We start from the raw sequence: 16,709 nt of genomic DNA on the forward strand, positions 1-16,709 counted from the left end.
TGAATTTACTCCACGCTTATGTCTACAATTTATCTTCTTAAAATTGTATTTTAAACATAACCTTAACCCTCACCACACTGCTAGCCTTACACCTAACCATAACTTTAAATTAAGACCAAAAAGCACATTTTCGATTTCATGAATATTTACGATATAGTCAGTGTGGAAACCCTAGCTCGTTTCTTTTATCCAATGTTATCAGCTTAGAATGTCAAAAGTATGACCGAGAGCATTACCACATGATTAATAAAATTATGCAAATCGGTAAATTGATGAATGATGATGTATTTTGTTCTCTCTTTTTTATTTTGAACATTTTAAGGCACTATACAATCACGTGACTAGCAGGGGCGTTGTAGGACTTTTGCATGCAGACTCTTTTGAGAATTTACAATATTGCAATAATGTACTGCTAAGCAAACCTGCAAAATGAGTTCCTCTGAGGCGAAGACCATTACAGTTATTGGCAGGTGAGCAGAAACCTCACATTTTACGAGCTTTATATGTCTAACCAATCTTGCTCCAGTAACTGGCTAGTTAGCTAGTAGCGACTATTCTACAGGATCTAACGTTAGCTCATTGATCTAACATTAGCTATGAACAGTACTTGCTTATGCATTTGAACTTCGCGCTAGAGTAGGGTAGGCTGATCACCAACTAAATTAAAGTAAACAAATTAGTTAATTTTCATGACACTGAATATTTGGCGTTACAGATACTGTATTCATATTTGTTGTGCATGTGCCAAGTCAATACTAGAGAGAATACTTTGTCTTTATCTTTATTTTCTAGCTAACTACTGTATAGCTACACGGAATGTGCCATATCAGGTCAGGATGTTGTGCTAACTATAGGCAGGCATATGATGTGATCATGATATCTGGTTGAAAATGTATTTTTGTTTTGATGAACATTTAGAATCTAATATAGTAGTACAAAAGAATAGCCCACTCATATGGCCATCATATGCCTATATTGATGATGCTGGCAGTTTCTTTTAAAAACAATCATCACTTTTTGTCCTTTGCTTCCTGTTATTCCTGCCTCCTCCTCTACTCACCATTTCTGGACAATCCTGAGGGATGTTGAGGGCAATCAAAATGTCTGCACTGTCACTGTTGAACAATTAGAGTGCTTGTCATACAACAAGGTTTACATTTGGACTTCATTATTGTTCATTTTTAAATTCACTTGTGGATTTGGACTGACCCCCAAATCAATGACCACTCCTATTATACTATGTACAAAACATTAAGAATATCTTCCTAATATTGAGTTGCAATATGAATGTTTTGTACACTGTATTTATATATATAATACATTTGCAATTTAGCATATGCTTATATCGAAGCAACTTACAGTAAGTAGTGTGTTCATACATTTCTGTATGAGTGGCCTTAGCTGGAATCAAACCCACAACCCTGGTGCTGCAAGGGCCATGCTCTACCAACTGAGCCACACAGGACCACTTAGGGATTTTATTTATCATAAAATACATGTAGCCATTCCGGGGCAAACCAAATTTCCCTTGGGGGATATTAAAGGTAAATGTTAGCTCTGTTGTTGTGTGTGTATTTCAGTGGGTTGATTGGGCAATGGTGTTTATGAGTGGGGGCTACAGAGTGAAGATCTATGACAACCAGCCTGGCCAGGCTGCCAGGGCCTTCCAGGAGGTCAGGTCAGTCCTGGAAAATAAGGTGAAACATTAACAAAATGTCTCATAACAACATCAACTCACACATAACAACTCATATATGACATAAATACCCCTCAGTCCTTTTTGCACTCGCACAAGAACAAAACATGATCAGTGAATCCTTTTAACTGTATAACCCCTGTGTGGCCGGTTAAAGCTGCTGACCCCGACACACATGTATGACAGAGTCGGCATGGATTAAAATCTGTCCCGCTGCCCTTTGACTTCCCCTATCTTCCCCGTCTTTCCAACACTTTACTATCTCTTCAATAAAGCCAAAAAATGGCCATTACCCCACTCCTTAATTATTCTTCTAAAATAAAAATATATATAAATCAGTCAACAACCATATTGTATTACCGTGTTAAAAACATGGTTGAACAATACGACATGACGCTTTATTATTATTTTGAAGTATATGTAATAGGATTTAACCACAGATAGAACAATGAGCCAGATATTTCACCGGATGTAAAAATGAAAAGCATCCGGTTGGCGTTTTCACTCACTACCAAATATGGTGATGAGAAGAAGCCCAGTGGCCAAAACTAGAATCGGAGACAAGCAGAGTGTTTTGTAGACTTTACCCTTTGCCAAAGTTTCTAAAAAAGTGCATTGTTTGGAAGGAGTGCAAGGGCGAATTCAATTATTGCGCGCACACACACACACGTCACAGAAATATGCAAATAAATGCTAGAATGCACCAATAGGATCTCACTAGCTCCTGCTTGGCACTGCCCGCCTCCTTGCATGTTCTGCCCACTATGATTAATTTGCTCCCATTGAAAACAACAGGCTCTGGTCTATCTTGGGTTAGTGATAGAAATCTTTGGTTTAACTTTAACCCAGGGTATGTTAAGTTCAAGGCTCTGGATGATGGGAAAAGGTTCTTAGAGTGACATTGGGGAGAGAATTACTAGCCTAGTCCAGAAATATTCTGTTATGATTCATTTAGAAGAGTTTCACATTCAGCATCATACTGTACAGACACTTTGAGGTTGGTCTTTAAAGGTATTTATAAATAACAACCTGCTAATTGTTCATGACTGTAAATAAATCCCAGACCTGCTGTGATATGATGAAGTCAAATAAATAGCTATTTGCTACAGTATATCCTAACATTTTGAGCCACAGTATGTCTTGTCTTCAGGTTTCTATACCAGTACTTTCCAACAAATTTGTGCTATAAGTCAAACATCTGGTGGTCCCAGAGGAGAGGATGGGGAAACCCTTCTCTATACCATGCTATTTTGCACTTTTATACTAAGGTTTGCTCAAATGCAGATGGGTAAAAAAACAACAACAATCTTTTGGACAGTAGGGGGCATTCTTGAGCTTTTAGAGTCTATCTTGCTTGGTTACCTATTAAACAAACTGACACACACCACTGAAACAACTCCATCCCTCATACCACTGGCCTCAGCGTAGAGCTACCGGAAAGACATGTTTACGTATAAAGTTTTAATTTACTTCACTTTGAAATGACAGTATGAAAATCAGCCTCGAAAGCATAGGGAATGGACCAGTGCATATATTGTTGGCTCGAGAACCAACCTGGTAACATTCAGTTCTCTTCATGGTTACACTGAGTTCAGATATGTGCCCTGAGTTTTCTCTTCAGTTTGACGTTTCTCTGTTATTGACTGTCATTGTATTTACATAAAGGCCGTCAGGTAGACGATGCAGTCTAGTGAAACCACTAATGTTCAGCCCATTCATAATGTGGTAAAGTTCTCAACCTGTCTGTTGTTATTGTGTTTTGCCGGTCTCCCATGTTTTTTGTAATGGGATCAATCGGAACGGTACAGACACAGTGTTATAGTGTATTAATTATGTAGTCAGGTGACACGCAATGACTCTCCTTCATATTCCAGAGGTCAATACGTTTCTGTATAGTTATGGGTAATTGAAAAAGACCTTGGGTTGTGGGTGCGCCTGCGAGTGTGTGTGTGTGTGTGTGTGTTAACCCAGTTTCCTTGTGTGGTGGCCCAGGAAACAGCTTGAGGAACTGCAGGAAGCCCACATGCTGAGGGGGCAGCTGAGTGCCTCAGAGCAGCTAGCCCTACTGAGCAGCCACGACCTCCCTCAGGTGCTAGCGGGGGCCTTCTTCATCCAGGTACAGTAGGCTGACTGGTATGAGTATCATCTTTGAGGAAAATGCCCTTTCATGCTGAAATAGAAATAACAATTCGCTAGGATGCATCTCAATCAGAGAATGTGAGCGGAGTTGAGCGGTCGGAAATCCTGCTCATCGCTCATGGAGTGGTGCTTGCGCAACGCTCCGGAACTCCACGTCCTTTCCAAATACTCCTCGCTCGAAGGAAAAAAACTGCTGCTCCAAATTCAAATATATTGTCTGTGACTTAATTAGAATTAAATTCAAATTAAACAAAAAATACCTTATTAGGCGCAATCTACAGTGCCTTTGAAATTAATTTTTAGAAACATGAGTTTGGCCTGAGTCACTGCTTTCAGGCTCAGGTGATGGTGCCTGGAGAGCATGCCAGCAGCGGAGAATATGCGCTCAGTGCTTGCAGAGCCACTGGGAATGCTAAACACCCTTGGGACACTCTTGCCAGGCTGGGCAGGGATGAGTATGTGTTTTTTTCTGTAGGTAGGCCTAAAGGATTTTAGGTAAAATAACCCTATCAAAACGGAAAGCTCCTTGAAAGAGGTAATATGCCAGGCATATTGAGCCAAAATCAATGATGGCCTATTGTATAGAACGAAAATTAAGGAAACTTTTAAGAGATCTGATTTTCACTTTATAAATACTTTGCTACAATGACCAACTTAGCTAGCTACCCACCTCGTTCCTTTCTGCTGTGCCTGGCATACACTGAGCTCGTGAAGTGAGTGCTACTGGAGCGAAATTGTAGTGGGAGAGAAGGCCGACGTTCCAGCCTTTGAGAAACTTGCTCCATGAGAATTGGGCACGCTCCACTCCTTGCTCCGATCCGCTCACATACTCTGATCTCAATCATCTAGAACAAAAGCCAGGACACTGTAAATATTCAGTTTGCCCATCCCTTCCTTAGAAGGGTTGACTTTCAGACATTTTTTGTTATGGAAGGTGTAGGAGGATATGGCTATGGGAGAGTCCACATGACCATTGAATTAATTCTTTAATCTGGTCTTAGTCACGCTCTGAACATGCTCACAAGTACACCACGCGAGCCAGGAAGTGTGGTCTTCAAGCCAAAATAGACAGGGGTCACGGGGGAGATCGATACATGGTATTTCACATAGTTTTAATCGATACACTGTAATGATTAAGCCTTTCAGGAACGTACCATCATGTCACATTGTGGAGGAGAACAATAGAGGGTGTTTTAGAGAGTTACAGGGAAATTCTGTTATGAAATATTCAGAGTATCTCCTGTCACCATCTGAGACCACACTTTCCTGGTTCAGATACATTTCCTCACTGACAGCAGTTCACTCCGCCTTTCATTCTAACCTTATTGTGGATGAATAGGCTTTATAATCGTTTCCCCGCTTAAGACTTATATGAGTGAAATATTTTAGGCAAAATGTGTCCCGCCTCAGTGGGTAATTGTTGTTTTTTGTCTCTCTCTTTATGTGAGGGACATACCATTTTATTTGTGAATGTGTCAGGTATGCCACTGACCCAGCCAGTTACTGCTGCTAGTTTAATCTGGTGACATGCGACTTTGTCATGGAGTTATTATTTTACTAATAAAGACATAGTAACCATTGCAAGGGTGACTGGCCAACACACCTTACCTTACCTGCCCACAAGAGAGCCATCAAGGCTTAGAGAGAAATACCTGGAGGTGTTAAGCTGCCCTGCGGCCATTGTGTAGTATATCCAAGCTGGTTAGATTAGTTAGAAGGTGAAAGAGCATTGTGAGGTAGAGAGAGACATTTGTCTGTGCATATGATTGTGATAAGCGATACATAACAGGACTAAGCACAAGCAGTGTTCTGTATTAATTAATTAAAAAGCGATGACCACATCGAATCATGTCATGTTTTTCTCAATGTGGTTTGTATTTGTATTGAAACACTAGTGTCAGCAGTGTACATAACCCTCTTGTGACTGGGGATCATGAGGATGGCTGGGAAACATATTTTGTAAACCACCATTCCTGAGTCATTGTAGATGTGACATTTTCAGTCTAATAAAAATCATGAGCTGGCACACACCCAGAGAAAAGTATTTTGTGTTGAGGTGCTGACTAAAGGGGAATAAACTGTAAGCTATGAAAACAAAGACAGTCGCACCCAGAAGAAGGCATTGGTGATGCCGAGACGTTGGTGTTTTTTTACCCAATAGATTACTGGGAGGTTATATATATGGAGTGTGAGACTCTCTTTGTTTTTATAGCTTACAGAATCTTTTTCAGTAAAAACATGATCATGCCATAATATTCCTTTTCAGTCTTAAAGTAACTGCCCAGTCAAAATGTCCCTTTTAAAAGTTAATATTCTGTCAACCTGTATCGAAATAATGTTGTTGACTCATTCTATACCTGTATTTGTGGCCAAAGCATAAATAGGAGAAAAAACATTTGTATCTCAGACCGTTTCAAGAATGCTTGCTATTTCCTCATAGAACATGATGTCATCTCCCTGAGGAGGATGAGCTAGCCAATCAGCGGTCTAGAGGAGGATGAGCTGGCCAATAAGCGGTCTATTTGCGTGAATATTTTTTATGACCATTCTGTTGTTGGAGTACGCCCACACCATTCCAACACAGAAAATCAGCTTTTTAACAAACTTAATTTAAAAAAATAGCAAAGAAAACAATTTCACTCATTGTAAGTAATTATAGGTCATATTTCATAGAAACCTGGAAACACTGGGCAGTTACTTTAAGAAATAGGTCGTCTTATAGGAATATCACATCGTAGAACTACACTGAACAAAAATATAAACGCAACATGTAAAGTGTTGGTTTCATGAGCTGAAATAAAAGTCCCAGAAATTTTCCATGCGGACAAAAAGTGTATTTCTCTCAAATTTTGTGCACAAATTTGTTTACATCTCTGTTAGTGACCATTTCTCGTTTGTCAAGATCATCAATCCACCTGACGTGTGGCAAGCTGATTAAACGCTTGTGCTGGGGACAATAAAAGGCCACTCTAAAATGTGCAGTTTTGTCACACAACACAATGCCCAGATGTTTTGAGGGAGCGTGCAATTGGCTGACTGCAGGAATGTCCGGCAGAGCTGTTGCTAAAGAATTGAATGTTAATTTCTCTACCATAAGCTGCCTTCATCGTTGTTTTAGAGAATTTGGCCGTACGGCCGACCAGCCTCACAGACCACATATGAACAGTGCGCTCCCATGGTGGGATTATGGTATGGGCAGGCATAAACTACGGACAACGAACACAACTGCATTTTATCGATGGCAATTTGAATGCACAGTGGTACCGTGACGAAATCCTGAGGCCCATTGTCGTGCCATTCATCCACCTTAATCACCTCATGTTTCAGCATGATAATCCACGGCCTGATGTCGCAAGGATCTGTACACAATTCCTGGATGCTAAAATTGTCCCAGTTCTTCCATGGTCTGCATACTCAACAGACATGTCACCCTTTGAGCATGTTTGAGATGCTCTGGATAGACATGTACGACAGCATGTTCCACTTCACACAGCCATTGAAGAGGAGTGGGACAACATTACACAATCGACAACCTGATCAACTCTATGCGAAGGAGATGTGTCGCGTTGCATGAGGCAAATGGTGGTCACACCAGATACTGACTGGTTTTCTGATCCACGCCCATAATTATTTTGTAAAGGTATCTGTCACCAACCAATGCATATATGTATTCCGAGTCATGTGAAAGCCATAGATTAGGGCCTAATGAATTTATTTAAATTGACTGATTTCCTTATATGAACTGTAACTCAGTAAAATCTTGTTGCATTTATATTTATGTTCAGTATATGTGACATGTTGTGTCTGGAATCTCAGATCATGTGCCATAACTTAGTTTACGACACAGCCATATGCAAGTAGCTAGGAAAGCTGTTTTTTGTGTGAAGTAGAACCCTTTTCCAGCAAAAAAAAATATATTTTGAAAGTACACCATGTTTGTTCTCATCGGCCTTTACATTGTATTTCTGTATGTCCTAATATTTGTTTATAATGTTGCACTGAAGGTCTGTTGCCACTGCAATGGGAAAATGTGTTAACTTCACTGTCACATTGTCTCTGCTCAACAAACGTGTGTGTGTGTCTGTGTGTACAGGAGAGTGTGTTTGAGGAGATTGAGGACAAGCAGATTGTCTTTCAGGAGTCACGTGGGAGAGGGCATGATCCTCAGTAGCTCCACCTCCTGCCTGTTGCCCAGCAACGTCTTCTCCCGGCTCCAGAACTGGAAGCGCTGCATCATATCTCAACCGGTCAGTACAGCACTACCCTAAACACCAAGGCTGTGTCCAATATGGCGCCCTAATCCCATTCCTTTTGGCCAGAGCACTGCACAGCATAGGGAACAGGACGCTCTCTCCCTGTCTGAGGCCAGTACTTTTTGTGTTTGCACAAGGGAATAACCCATCCATTCCAACAGCAACATTTGTAACCTTCAGGTTCTAATCTCTAGGTTGCAACACAACATTTTATTGCAGTCCAGTCCTTGTCCAGTCTTAAAGAAGTATTAGAGAACCTTATGGACTTTACCCCCTCTTCCCTCAGTCTCCTAACAACTAGCTAACCACTGAAATTCCACCCTTATCATCGCCTTGAGGCTTAAACACACACACACATACAGACACAGTCCTTCTGTGGCCAGAGAGACGAGTTCACCTTTACCTGGGAAGGTGTGTGTGTGTGGTGAATGTTTAATCCCCCCATGGTTTTACCTCAGTGCCACTCCTTTCATAGAGGCCTTCACAGTGATGGCCGAACGGCATAGGCAAGATGCAGTAGATGGTAAAGAGTACAGTATATACATATGAGATGAATAATGTAGGGTATGTAAACATTATATAAAGTGGCATTGTTTAAAGTGGCTAGTATTACATTTATTACATTAATTATTCCATTATTAAAGTGGCTAGAGTTGAGTCAGTATGTTGGCAGCAGCCCCTCAATGTTAGTGATGGCTGTTTAACAGTCTGACGGCCTTGAGATAGAAGCTGTTTGTCAGTCTCTCGGTCCCCGCTTTGATGCACCTGTACTGACCTTGCCTTCTGGATGATAGCGGGGTGAACAGGCAGTGGCTCGGGTGGTTGTTGTCCTTGATGATCTTTTTGGCCTTCCTGTGACATCGGGTGGTGTAGGTGTCTTGGAGGGCAGGTAGTTTGCTCCCGGTGATGCGTTGTGCAGACCTCACTACCCTCTGGAGAGCCTTGCGGTTGTGGGCGGAACAGTCGAGGTACCAGGTGGTGATACACCCTGGTATGTCATCCGTATGCACTCGAATGGCAAATGGAAGACGCTTTTCCTGCGGTTCAGCCAGGTAGGCTACTCCAGTTGTAAAGTGAAGTAATGTGCTTTATATATGGAAAGTTGAGAAATAAATATAGTAGGCTTTTCCTATAGAAAGCTGATGGGATCCTCCTCTTTTTAATAGAGGCCATCAAAACGCTGTTTTCTCACGCAATTGCATAGCATAGCATATAGAAATGCACAACAGGAACACTTATTCAATGCGTCAATGAGCTATGAGGAGCTGGCTCTCGCTGCTCAACAGGTGATCCAATTCCGCTCAAGCTCTGAATGCCAGGGCTCTCAGGAAGTGTTTGATTTGATTTTTTAATTGCATTTGCATTGACGTCAGAGTGATTAGAGGGACAATAGAGCGCTGAGTACCGGCCATTAGCGACTGGCTGTTGGCAAGTTTGGTAGGCTACTAATGAACATCAGAGGCATCAGATAGCTGTTTTGGAGAAGCCTAGTTACCTTGACTCAACAGGTACACGGAATTTGACTGAGGTCATGACCGGTGTGGAGGTAATACGGTCACCGTAACAGCCCTAGGTGTGTAGCATAGCATCTCAATAGTCTCAATTAGCTACCTCCCCCTGTCTCCTCTCCCAAATCTGTACAGGTGGGAGAGAGCTGGACTAGTGAAACTCCTTGTACACAACCACCATATTGTTTTCAACCACCCTGTTTTTCCAAATTCTAACATAAAAAGCAAGGCACTAGGCAATGTTCCCTCTAAACTGCGCATGGGCGCGCAGCTCCCTGGGACTTCCGTGCAGAAGAAATATCAGCCCTTGCAGATAAGCAGGAGATTGAACTTAACTCAACTTTCTAGAGTTTTCCCTATTAGTACACACTATCAATGTTTCCCTTTACTGTGGGAATTATGATCGAATCAACGTAATTTTAGCCACTTTCAATGCAACATACCTAAACAAAACGAACTATGCAAGACTTAGTATGCAAAACTTAACCATGCAAGAGATTTTGTTGTAGGCAGAAGGCATTGGAGTAGGATTCTATTGCATTGAAATGCATGACTCAGCCCGTACTCAACACAGACCAGTGTGGCATAACCAATCAGAGCTGCGGTAGGCCTATATGCAAATAGACCATTGCCATTGGGCTCCCGAGTAGCGCAGCGGTCTAAGGCACTGCATCTAGTGCTAGAGATGTCACTACATACCCTGGTTCGATTCCAGGCTGTATCACAACCGGCCGTGATTGGGAGTCCCATAGGGCAGTGCACAATTGGCTCAGCGTGGTCCGGGTTAGGGTTTTGCCGGGGTAGGCCATCATTGTAAATAAGAATTTGTTCTTAACTGACTTGCCTAGTTAAATAATGGTAAAAGAAGAAGAAAAAATTGCTTCCAGAGAAGAGGATTGGCCCCCGCTCAGAGCCTGGTTCCTCTCTGGGTTTCTTCCTAGGTTCCTGCCTTTCTAGGGAGTTTTTCCTAGCCACCGTGCTTCTACCTCTGAGTTGCTTGCTCTTTGGGGTTTTAGGCTGGATTCTGTATAAGCACTTTGTAACATCTGCTGATGTAAAAAGAGCTTCATAAATGAATTTGATTTGGAAAGTGAAGTATTTATTGTTTATTGAACCCTAGACTTTATGATGTGAAAAGTGACTATAAAGATTTTCCATGAAGTGATACTGACACTTCCCTATCATGGTCATCCATATCAGAAGAAAGAAAGCTATTTTTGCAAGGAGTTTCCCAGAGAAAGCACTAATTATTGTTGATGTTCCCACTTCATTTAAACAAGAAAAACCAAGATCAGAATTACAGTACCAGTCAAACTTTTTTACACACTTAATAATTCAAGGGGTTTTCTTTATTTTTACTATTTTCTACATTGTAGAATAATAGTGAATACATCAAAACTATGAAATTACACATATGGAATCATGTAGTAACCAAAAAAGTGTTAAACAAATCAAAATATATTTAAGAATCTTCAAAGTAGCCATCCTTTGCCTTGATGACAGCTTTGCACACTCTTGGCATTCTCTCAACCAGCTTTACCTGGAATGCTTTTCCAGCAGTCTTGAAGGAGTTTCCACATATGCTGAGCACTTGTTGGCTGCATTTCCTTTACTCTGCGGTCCAACTCATCCCAAACCATCTCAATTGGGTTGAGGTCGGGTGATTGTGGAGGCCAGGACATCTGGTGCAGCACTCCATCACTCTAATTGGGAAGTCAGGAACCAATACACGCAGTCAGTCAGGAAAGCAAAGTCTAGCTTTTTCAAACAGAAATTTGCACTGTAAAGTCCATGGAGAACAAGAGTACCTCCTCACAGCTGCCCACTGCACTGAGCCTAGGTAACACTGTCACCACCGATAAATCCACGATAATCGAATTTCGAGAAGCATTACTCTACGGCTGGCCATGCTTTCCTCCTGGCTAACCCAACCCCGGCCAACAGCTCCGCACCCCCCGCAGCTACTTGCCCAAGCCTCCCCAGCTTCTCCTTCACCCAAATCCAGATAACAGATGTTCTGCAAAACCTGGACACATACAAATCAGCTGGGCTAGACAATCTGGACCCTCCCTTTCCAAAATTATCCACTGCCATTGTTGCAACCCCTATTACCAGTCTGTTCAACCTCCTTTTTTTTTTTTTTTTTTTTTACCTTTATTTAACTAGGCAGGTCAGTTAAGAACAAATTCTTATTTTCAATGACGGCCTAGGAACAGTGGGTTAACTGCCTGTTCAGGGGCAGAACGACAGATTTGTACCTTGTCAGCTCGGGGATTTGAACTCGCAACCTTCCGGTTACTAGTCCAACGCTCTAACCACTAGGCTACCCTGCCGCCCCTTTTCGTATCGTCCGAGATCCCTAAAGATTGGAAAGCTGCCGCGGTCATCCCCCTCTCATATTAAACATCTCCAATCGAAATTAAATCTAGAATTGGCTTCCTATTTCGCAACAAAGCCTCCTTCACTCATGCCGCCAAACATACCCTGACTAACCTACCGATCCTCGACTTCGGCCATGTCATTTACAAAATAGCCTCCAACACTCTACTCAGTAAACTGGATGCAGTCTATCACAGTGCCATCTGTTTTGTCACCAAAGCCCCTTATAACACCCACCACTGCGACCTGTATGCTCTAGCCGGCTGGCCCTCGCTACATTTTCGTCGCCAGACCCAATGGCTCCAGGTCATCTATAAGTCTTTGCTAGGTAAAGCTCTTCCTTATCTCAGCTCACTGGTCACGATAACAACACCCGTAGCAAGCACTCCAGCAGGTACATCTCACTGGTTATCCCCAAAGCCAACACCTCATTTGGCCGCCTTTCCTTCCAGTTCTCTGCTGCCAATGACTGGAACAAATTGCAAAATCGCTGGAGACTTACATTTCCCTCACTAACTTTAAACATCAGCTATCTGAGCAGTTAACCGATCGCTGCAGCTATACATAGCCCATCAGTAAATAGCCCACCTAATCTACCTACCTCATCCCCATATTGTTTTTATTTACTTTTCTGCTCTTTTGCACACTAGTATTTCTACTTGCACATCACCATCTGCTCATCTATCACTCCAGTGTTCATTTGCTAAATTGTAATTACTTCCCTACTATGGCCTATTTATTGCCTTACCTCATGCCATTTGCACGCACTGTGTATAGACTTTCTTTTTTTCTTTTGTGTTATTAGCTGTACGCTTGTTTATTCCATGTGTTGAGTTGAATTTATTTTATTTTTACAGAGACAGTGCACATTAATCAACGTTTCAGTAAAAGTGCCGGTTTTAACCAGCCGGCTAATTTTCAACCGCAGACCTGGGCAGATTATTGAAAACAATTACAATATAAACAATCATTGAGCAGTGAGCACACGCATAGCCACATAGGACAAGCAAGACGTAGCATACAGACAGAGCAACATAGAACAAAAAGCAGTAAGACAAAATTCATAAAAGCAACAAAGTGTTTACACACCTCACAAGCTACAGACAACATGGAAAGCGGCAATACACAGCTAGGGATTATGTTCACAAATCTGTAACTCTGTGTTGTTGTTTGTGTCGCACTGCTTTGCTTTATCTTGGCCAGGTCGCAGTTGTAAATGATAACTTTTTCTCAACTAGTTTACCTGGTTAAATAAAGGTGTTTTTGTTTTTTTAATAATTATTGGTCAAATAGCCCTTACACAGCCTGGAGGTGTGTTGGGTCATTGTCCTGTTGAGAAACAAATGATAGTCCCACTAAGCGCAAACCAGATGAGATGACATATCGCTGCAGAATGCTGTGGTAGCCATGCTGGTTAAGTGTGCCTTGAATTCTAAATAAATCAGCGACAGTGTCACCAGCAAAGCACCATCACACCTCCTCCAACACGCTTCACGGTGGGAATCACACATGCAGAAATCATCCGTTCACCTACTCTGTGTCTCACAAAGACACAGCGGTTGGAACCAAAAATCTCAAATTGGAATTCATCAGACCAAAGGACAGATTTCTATCGGTCTAATGTCGATTGCTCGTGTTTCTTGGCCCAAGCAAGTCTCTTCTTCTTATTGGTGTCCGTTAGTAGTGGTTTCTTTGCAGCAATTCAACAATGAAGGCCTGATTCATGCAGCCTCCTCTGAACAGTTGGTGTTGAGATGTGTGTGTCACTCTGTGAAGCATTTATTTGGGCTGCAATTTCTGAGGATGGTAACTCTAATGAACTTATCCTCTGCAGCAGAGGTAACTCTGGGTCTTCCTTTCCTGTGGCGGTCCTCCATGAGAGCCAGTTTCATCATAGCGCTGGATGGTTTTTGCATCTGCACTTGAAGAAACTTTCAAAGTTCTTGACATTTTCCGCATTCACTGACCTTCATGTCTTCGAAGTAGAGATGGACTGTTGTTTCTCTTTGCTTATTTGAGCTGTTCTTGCCATAATATGGACTTGATGGAAAATGGCGCCGAAGAGGATGGCTGACGTTTTACATGGCCGTAATCAATTGTGCTATTTTGTTCCTTTTTTTTGCGTTGTTTCTTGTTTTTTCCCCTAATTTTCATGTTGCTGCTACCGTCTCTTATGGCTGAAAATAACTTCTGGACATCAGAAATGGGATTACTCACCACGGACTGGAAGAAGCTTTCCGACGAGAAAGATATAATGCTCTCCTGGGAACAGGCCCAGATCCACGTTAAAAAGAGGACGCAGATCAGGGTGCCTTTTGAGAATCCGTAGGTGAGCGAGTAAACTTCTATTGCCATTAATTCTACTTGCTAACATGCAATTATTGGAAAATAAAATGGATGACCTACGATTAGGATTATCCTACCAACGGGACATTAACAACTGTATCATCCAATGTTTCACAGAGTTGTGGCTGAACAACGACACGGACAATATAGAGCTGGAGGGATTTTCAATGCACCGGCAGAACAGAGAAGCTACATGTGTTAAGACCAGGGGTGGGGGTGTGTGTCTTTTTGTCATTAACAGCTGGTGCGCAATGTCTAATATTTAAAGAAGTCTCGAGGTATTGATCGCTGAGGTAGAGTACCTTATGATAAGCTGTAGACCACACTATCTACCAAGAGAGATCTCATCTATATTATTCGTAGCCGTCTATTTACCACTACAGACCGATGCTGGCACTAAGAGCGCACTCAACCAACTCTATAAGGCCATAAGCAAACAAGAAATTGCTCACCCAGAAGCGGCGCTTCTAGTGGCCGGGGACTTTAATGCAGGCAAACTTACATCAGTTTTACCAGCATGTTCCATGTGCAACCAGAGGGGGAAAAAACCCTATACCACCTTTACCCCACACACAGAGATGCATACAAAGCTCTCCCCCACCCTCTATTTGGCATATCCAACCATAATTATATCCTCCTGATTCCTGCTTATAAGCAAAAACTAAAGCAGGAAGTACCAGTAATTTGCTCAATACGTAAGTGGTCAGATGGCGCGGATGCTACGTTAGAGGGCTGTTTTGCTAGCACAGAATGGAATATGTTCCGGGATTCATCCAATGGCATTGAGGAGTATACCACCTCAGTCATCGGCTTCATCGAGAAATGCATCGACAACATCATCCCCACGGTGATCGTACGTACATCTCCCAACCAGAAGCCATGGATTACAGGCAACATCCGCATCAAGCTAAAGGCTAGAGCTGCCGTTTTCAAGTAGCGGGACGCCTATAAGAAATCCCGCTATGCCCTCAGACGAACCATCCAACAAGCAAAGCGTCAATACAGGATTAAGATTGAAACCTACTACACAGGCTCTGACGCTCGTCAGATGTGGCAGGGCTTGAAAACTATTACGGACTACAAAGGGAAACCCAGATGCGAGCTGCCCAGTGACGCGAGCCTACCAGACGAGCTAAATGCCTTTTATGCTCGATTCGAGGCAAGCAACACTGAAGCATGCACAAGAGCACCAGCTGTTCTGGATGACTGTGTGATAACGCTCTCGGTTGCCGTTGTGAGCAAGACCTTTAAACAGGTCAACTTTCACAAAGCCGCGGGGACAAATGGATTACCCGGAGGTGTACTCAAGGCATGCGTGGACCAACGGGCAAGTGTCTTCACTGACTTTTTCAACCTCTCCCTGACTGAGTCTGTAATACCTACATGTTTCAAGCAGACCACCATAAGTCTCTGTGCACAAGGAAGCGAATGTAACCTGCCTAAAATGATTACCGCCCCGTAGCACTCATGTCGGTAGCCAAGAAGTGCTTTGAAAGTTGTTCTCGGGTTGATGAGAGGTGTTGGGTTTGCGCCAGACAGAGTTTTCCTTGATGGCCAAAAAGCTACATTTTAGTATCATCTGACCAGAGTACCTTCCATATGTTTGGGGAGTCTCCCACATGCCTTTTGGCGAACACCAAACGTGTTTGCTTATTTTTTTCTTTAACTTCTTATGGGGCAGTATTGAGTAGCTTGGATGAAAGGTGCACAGAGGTGCCCATAGTAAACTGCCTGCTCCTCAGTCCCAGTTGCTAATATATGCATAGTATTATTCGTATTGGATAGAAAACACTCTGAAGTTTCTAAAACTGTTTGAATTATGTCTGTGAGTATAACAGAACTCATATGGCAGGGAAAAACCTGAGAAGTTCCACTTCCTGTTTGAATTGTTTCTGTGGTGGCAGATTTTCGACCAAGCTTTCATTGAAATTACAGCGAGATATTGATGAGTTTTCACTTCCTACGGCTTCCACTAGATGTCAACAGTCAATAGAACTTTGTCTGATGACTCTAATGTGAAGGGGGGCCGAAGAAGACAGGAATGAGTAATCACTGCCACGAGCTGACCATGCTTTCACGTGCGCCTTCACATGAGGAGGACCTCCGTTCCACCGCTCTTCTGAAGTCAATCTAATTCTCCGGTTGGAACGTTGTTCAAGATGTATGTTAACAACATTCTAAAGATTGATTCAGTACATCGTTTGACATGTTTCTACTGACTGTTACGGAACTTTTGGACATTTGGTCACGTTATAGTGGATGCGCTTTGTGACTTTGGAATTGTTTACCGCTAACGCGCTAACCAAAGTAGCTAATTGGACATAAATAACGGACATCATCGAACAAATCAAGCATTTATTGTGGACCTGGGATTTCTAGGACTGCATT

General features: G+C 42.4%; 1 pseudogene; it reads left to right on the forward strand.

Moving 5' to 3' along the window:
* Positions 1-320: 320 nt before the first annotated feature.
* Positions 321-16,709, forward strand: part of LOC129816887 (lambda-crystallin-like) — a 28,567-nt pseudogene continuing 12,178 nt past the window's right edge.

Source organism: Salvelinus fontinalis, chromosome 19 (genome assembly GCF_029448725.1).
Source record: "Salvelinus fontinalis isolate EN_2023a chromosome 19, ASM2944872v1, whole genome shotgun sequence".
In the NCBI taxonomy this organism is placed as follows: domain Eukaryota; kingdom Metazoa; phylum Chordata; class Actinopteri; order Salmoniformes; family Salmonidae; genus Salvelinus; species Salvelinus fontinalis.